This window comes from Ictidomys tridecemlineatus, unplaced genomic scaffold (genome assembly GCF_052094955.1).
Source record: "Ictidomys tridecemlineatus isolate mIctTri1 unplaced genomic scaffold, mIctTri1.hap1 Scaffold_91, whole genome shotgun sequence".
NCBI classification, from domain to species: Eukaryota; Metazoa; Chordata; class Mammalia; order Rodentia; family Sciuridae; genus Ictidomys; species Ictidomys tridecemlineatus.
In genome coordinates this window covers 838,062-845,326 of record NW_027526141.1, presented here as the reverse complement: position 1 = coordinate 845,326, position 7,265 = coordinate 838,062, and the positions used below count along the sequence as shown (strand labels likewise).

Genomic DNA, 7,265 nt, shown 5'->3' with positions numbered 1-7,265 from the left:
GTATATTGTGTGATGGGTTTGAGCTTGAACTATAGATTGTAAAAAATATTCTGAAAAGTTTAAGTTGAGAGAGTGATATGATATTATTTTCAATTTAGAATTACAAGTATATCAATGTGGAGATTTTACTGTAGTATAAAAAGACCAGCAGCAAAGAGAACAAATTGGAGGAAACTGCAGAAAGGAAGCAAAAAAGACAGATGTTATAAATAAAGAGTAGCAATGAGGATTCAGACAAGAGAAATGGAGGTATACATTTCATAGGTGTTCATAATTGATTAGATACAGAGAGTAAGGAAAGGAAAGCTGGAGATAACTCTAAGATTTCTGTGTCAGACTTCTGTTGGATTAACATTTATCCCAATGGGGAATCCAAAAAGATAAGCATGATTGGGAAGGGAATTTAGGGCATGCTGATTTCAAGATGCTACAGTGCATTTCACGTACAGTGGATATATATGTCAAAAATCCAGGAATTTTCTCTGGGATAGATCTACTTAAGTACATCTAGTTGCTACTTAAGGATATTATTTCCAATAATATTTTGACCTAATTGGTAAGTATGATCCCAGATTCATTATTGTGTAATTCTCCTGGACCTCTACAGTCTAATTTAATTCTTCTCTTCCTTCTTCTTCTATTTTCCTCATTTAAGAAAACACATTAGGTTGGGTCTAGAGTTATAAATTTGAATTTTGAGTAACTTTTCATTTATATTCCAGTCTCATAATTTTGGTCAAGTTGTACATTGTGAAAATTGGATTCTCATATCAATAAGATATCAGTGATCTACAGCTCATTTTAGATACAACTGTAAAATGAAGTAATAAATATGAAAGAAATTTGGAACAAAATGTAGATTGAAAGGGAGTGTATTATTGTGATGGTGGTGATGCAAAATCACACTCCAGTAATATACCATGGCCCGAGACTATAAAAATAAGTGCATGCACTTGCACACATATACGCATAAACACACTCTGCTCATTTTGGCACCCACTGTCTTTATTGGATCTTTAATATATTCTATTTGGATTATTACGTTCTCTTTTCCTTTTTCTATTTATTATTCTCTCCTAATGACCTATGTGCTACATTAACTCAAAACTGTTTTTCTTTAAACATTTTCATGTCATGGCTTACTAGCTTCCTAGGTCTTGTGCAAATCACTTCAACCAGTTCACTCTTCTATCAAATGTGGTTACTACCACTTAACATCACATGGAAGTTGTAAGAACAGAAAAAGATAATGCATAGGAAAGACCTTACAAATTAAATTATTATATAAACATATATTTTCTTAACTTTATTTTTATTCTTGTTAAACCGGTTATCATGTCATCCTTCTCAAATATATTTTTTTTAAAAAAAAACTTCTTTTAGGGGCTGTAGCTGTGGCTCATGAGTAGAAAGCTTGCCTTGCATGTGTGAGGCACTGGATTCAATCCTCAGAACCACATAAAAATAAATAATATAAAGATATTGTGTTCATATGCATATATATATATATATATATATATATATATATATACACTTGTTTTCATGTCAAGACTTGATTTATCTTCTTAGATTTCAAAGACTAGATTCTCCCTATTGCAGAATACATTCCCAACATTATGTTCATAATCCTCTTTGACTCAGCTCATATGCTCATCATCCTCTGATCATTGACCCTGTTAAGACCATATGTTATTGCTAGGACAATTTTCATCTTAAAAACATACTCCTACCTGATACTCTGTTATTTTCCCTATTTCCTTTCACTTATAGCTCCACTCCCCAAAAATTCCTATTAGCTGTCTAAACTTCCCCATCCTATATTCTTTCCACAGCATTTGACAGAATTGATCCCAGCATTGTGATAAATCATCTTTATTTGGAATTTAGATCACCATCTTCTCTTGGTTCTTTTCACAGATTAATCACAGTTTACTCTCCATGTCTTTTGATAGGTCCTCCTGATTTTCTTGATGTCCGAATGAGGAAGTTTCTGAACTATGTCATTGAACACATTCCCTGTCTCCAGTGCTTCCTAAGTGAGCTCATTCTGTACTATGACATTAATTACTACTTATACACTGCTAATGACTCTTTTTTTGATGTTGTTAATAACTCTAATCTCCACCTCCAGCCCTGAATCGTCCTTTCAATTCCAGACTCACAGTCTTCTGATTTGCTACCTTTAAATGCTGATAATAATCTTAAACATAACATGTCTAAACTATAATTTTATTTTTCTCCTCTAACGTTGTTACTGTCCCAAAGGTCTCCATCTCAGGAATTGGAAACACCATGTCTTCACTTAAACAAAATTGCCTCCAGTTTTCTCTGGCTCTTCTTTTCCTTTCACATGTGACATCAAGCCTTTGTTAGTTTTGTGAGCCTGCTGTTACCAGGTATCTCAAAAGATTATTGCCTTAAAATTTATTCTCTAACAGTTCTGGAGTCTAGAAGTCCAAAATTAGTTTAACAGACCAATTAAGGTGCCAGAGGATCTGGAGGAGAATCTGTTCCTTGTCTCTTCGGGTGAGTCCTTGCATTCCTTGACTTCTGACTTAGAATCAACCTCTACTTCGGTGGTGGCATTGCCTTCACTTTTTCTGTTTTCATGTTGAGGCTCCCTGTACCTTTCTTATCACACTGTAATGGCATTTAGGGCCCACACCAATAAAGCAAGATTATCTTTTTTTCCTCAAAATTTTCAACCAGATCTGCAAAAGATCCTTTTTTTCAAATAATATAGCAGGTTTCAAGGATTAAGAGCTGATATTTTGGATAAATGTTATTCAGCCTCCTACAGTATCTATAAACACATCCTAAATTATATCCAGCACTTTCCCATGGCTTCTTCAGTGGCTTCTAAATCTGTCATCTCTTTCCTAGATTATAGCAGCACTTCTAGCTTGATCTTCCTGCTAAAGAACTTTTCCTTTTGAGGCTATTTTTTAAGACAGCAATTAGGGCAGTCATTTAAAAGGAATATTATTCAACCATAAAATAGATGAAATCTTGTCATCATGGAAACATGGATGGAACTGGAGGGTCTTTTATTAGATACAATTAGCAAGGCAAAGAAAAATATTGCAAGTTCTCATTCTTTCGCAAAAGATGAAAAGTCGAACCTCATAGAAGAAGAGTGGAGTGATCACTAGAGGCTAAGAAAAAGAGGAGAGAGGGGATCAAGAGAGATTTGATAATGAGTACTACAGTACAACCACATAAGAGGAGCTAGTTTTGTATTCTATAGCACAGAAGAATTTCTGCAGTCTATAACAATTTATTATATATTTCAAAACAACCAGAGGAATCTGAATTTTCCCAATTCACAGAAATTATAAATGTTTAAGTATCTGGAAGTGCTAATTGCCCTGATTTTATTATTACATATCATATGCATGGGTCAACTATGCATACAATATATGTATGTACAAATATTGTGACAATTTACAAACCTGAGATCATGCCACTGTTCCTGCTCATAGCATTCTAAGGACTTGTCTTCCTCAGAGCCAGATTTACAGGCTCTGCTTCACCTGTTCTCCCACCTTTGCTCCAAATCATCTTTTATTACAACTTCTTTTCTAGGCTACTCAGTGAGACATCTGGTTTCCCTGATGCTTCTTGGACACACCAGATCTGCTATTAGCTCATGCATTTTGTTCTTCTAGGAAGGCCTCAAGTTATCATCAGATTTCCCCCCTCACTTTACTAAAGATTTCTGTTCAAATATATTTTCAAAGTGGCTTTGACAAACCACTCAATTTAAAGAGCAAGCTCTCTCCCTATATTGTTCTTTAATCAATAGTTAGGGTTCTTTTATTTTCTTTTAATTTTGGAACACTTATCACCATATATTTATTTGTTTATGCACTGTCAATCACATGCAATGCAATGTAAGCCTCCTGTCAGTTTTGTTCCTGAACATTAACATCATTTTCTTATTACCAGAGAATAAGCCTTATATATTCAACAGAATGGTATAATGACACTCTTTGTTCTAGTGTTGGTTTACACTCTAAAGACTTTTGATAAAGCCAGAAGTTCTAAGCACCCCTACATCACAGAGATAACCAACTCTACTGGTGTATCTGATTAGAAGAAAGAGAAATTATTGTATAAATAGTACATCATGGTCAAGAGAATGCCTCCATCATTTAAAAATAATTGAAATATATTTATATTATCAAATTCAGGAATAAAACTTAACTATAAATAATGTAAGAGCATTGTGACAATCCTAAACACACAGGTAATGAATTGTTGGAGTCTGTAAACAAGTCAGGATGGTGCCTGGCATTTTGCCAGGGAGAGTGGTTTATGAGGTGGCGCCAGCGAGCCATTAAGTGTGGAGATTTCTTATTGATTGACTGCTGTATCTAGTTTATGTTAATTAAGATAAGCTGTGTGGAATGTATAAATACCTCTGTTGTCCTACAATAAAGGGCTCCCACTCCTGCTGTATCAATCTACACAAGTTATTCGTCACCACCCAGTTATTTTGCTGTAGCCGGACTGCAGCAATGAATAATTGCTTGACTAAGCAAGTAGACATAGGAAAGAGGGACAAGAAGAAAAAGGTGAATATTAGTTGGTTAATTGATGTAATGGGAGGGATCATGGGTCTAATTTATTTTGGTAATGTGAGAGTCTAGACCGCGGTATATGCTGATGCAAAACATTTATTAGTTGAATGAACAAATGATAAGTGTGGGATATATCTTCTTGGGCAGATTAGTGATATTATAAGCTAACAGCATTTTAAATAAAAAAATACTAACTAAAACCTATGATTACTCAATGGAAGACACTTCTATTGGCCACCCTTTCCTTGAGTCTTCATTCTCAGAATTAAACATCTATGGAATTGATACAAAAATGCATTGGAATAGCAATTTTACATTCCCATGCTGGGTAGAGTTGCAATACTTCATTTTTTTTTATATCCCAATGCTGGCATACTACACCCATACAATTTTCAAAACAGGCAAGAGAGAAAAGGCTCTCAGAGTTATATAGATTAGAATACAATTCTGAGCAGAGATTCTTTTCTAGTTGGGTGCCCTTGCCCAAGTCAGTTAACTTATTTGAGCCTCAATTTGATAATAATCTTCCTAAGAATGATAAGGTGATAAATAAAAAATATATTCATTATTTTTGGTCACTTTATGTGAAGCACTGTGCTAAGCACTTCATAAATTACATTGCATGAAATTTGCTAAACGTCTCTAAAATGGATATACTAGTAATATTTTAATGTTGACCTCATATTCTGTAATAATTGCAGTCAACTGAATGAAGAGATATTAGGGAAATCTACAATTGGACTGAAGTTCCCTTTAATTTCTTCTCTGCATAACTCATCCTTCAGCTGAGTTTCCCATCATATACATCCCTTATCGAGCCAACGGATCTCGGGTGGAAACTCTCCAGTTATGATTCAGTCCTGAATCTCTAACCAATTACTTTCTACCTTCATTCTGTCTTTTTTTTTAACTCACCTGGAATACATTCTTCTGTTTTATTTCCACTTTCCAACTTGGTTTGCCTATGATTTCTGTGTCCTCTTGCCCTCCTTGCCACAGCATTCTATTTATTTTAAACCTAAAATTAAAAACTTATTTCTTTTTACAGAAAAGCATGACACAGTCAAGGGAAAAGGTTTCTGTTAGAATTTGTGCATTTCAAAAATATTATTGTGTTTCCTATCACTATTTTTTTCTTCGTAATGATATTTTTAAAAACTAGATTTTAGTTTTTGAAACGGATTTAAATTCACAGAAAAAAATGAGCAGAGATTACAAAGACAGCACACCTTCCCCCTGTATTTCTCATGCTTAGCCTCCCCTATTAGAAATATGCCCCATTAGAATGGTGTAGTTGTTATAATCACTGAATCCATATTAACACACAGTGATCACCTAAAGTTCAAGGTTTACCTTAGCGTTTTCTATTGCTCTGTATGTGCCTTGGGTCCGGGCAAATGTGCATGACCTACACCACCACTGCAGTATCATGTAGAGAAGAATCCCTGCCCTAAAAATCCCTCTGTGCTGGTCTTTTCATATAAAAATCCTTCTGTGCTGGGCTATTCATGTAATGTCATTTAAAAATGATTACATACTATTCCACTAATGGAACAATTATAATTTACTTTATCTGTCTCATGTTAGAATCTATTTAGAAACTGTTTACAATGTTTGTTCTTACTATTAGTCCTGCTCCATTGTGGCTAAAACTTTGTGTCTGTTGAGAGTTAAAAGCCTTAGGATAAATCACTGAAATGATCGAAACTTGGATACATTACTAAAAATATTGAGATGATTAGATTTTATGTTTACACTTTCTCATATCCTAAGATTATACTAAATGTTTTGAAGAAATCTTTGCCAACTTCTTAGATGAAAAAAGCTTTAAATTATGTAATTTGCATTTTTTGATTAAGACAACATTTTAATATATCTTTATCCATTTATGGTTGTTTTTTTGTGTGTGTGTGATTTCTATTGGTATCACTCAATCCTTTCTTAATTAGAGCATTATTTTTATAAGGACTTGAAGGAGATCTTCAAAAATTAAGGATATTGATCTTTCATGAGTCATAACTTAAAAATAACTTTCCACCTTGTTATCTTTCTTTTTTCCAGTTTTATTTGAAGATTACTTTGGATTTATAGAAGATGGAAAAACAATCTAGAAAACTCCTGTCTACTGTATATCCATCTTCTCATTGTGTTAACATCTTATATAACCCACAAAATAATGATGAAAACTAAAATATTAAATTTGTTGGAATTCTATTAAATAAATAGCAGTACTTGAATTTTATTCATTTTCCATAAATGTCTTTTTTTTTGTTTTAATACCAAATCCAGTTCAGGATAACACATGGCACTTAGACCTCATGTCTCCTTGGTCTATTAAAATCTGTGTGGTTCTCAGTCACTCCCTCTCACAGAGGTGACTTCTGACACCTTTGAAGATCATGCCTTTAACTTTTAAATGTTAGTTTTAGAGATATTTACATCGTATGCATTTTTATGCTAATCACATTAGTAATCTCCTTCATGGTTTCTGCCTTTGGTACCAGATATGCAACTCTTAAAAAGTATTGTCTTGCCACAGATCACACAAATATTTAATATTATATTATGGTAGGTTTGCTGTTTCATTTATTTATAATGAATTTTAATTTCTCTGGAATTTATTTTGGAATAAGCCATGAAATAGAAATATAAGTTACTCTTTTGTCCCCAGGTGATCAAACA

At 33.6% G+C, this 7,265-nt stretch overlaps 1 long non-coding RNA gene across 1 annotated transcript; it reads left to right on the top strand.

Moving 5' to 3' along the window:
- The first annotated feature begins 2,004 nt into the window (after positions 1-2,004).
- LOC144374863 (uncharacterized) lies at positions 2,005-6,825 on the top strand. The gene is made up of 2 exons (XR_013434130.1): positions 2,005-2,036; positions 2,439-6,825. It is a non-coding gene; the product is annotated as an uncharacterized LOC144374863 (long non-coding RNA).
- Positions 6,826-7,265: the final 440 nt, after the last annotated feature.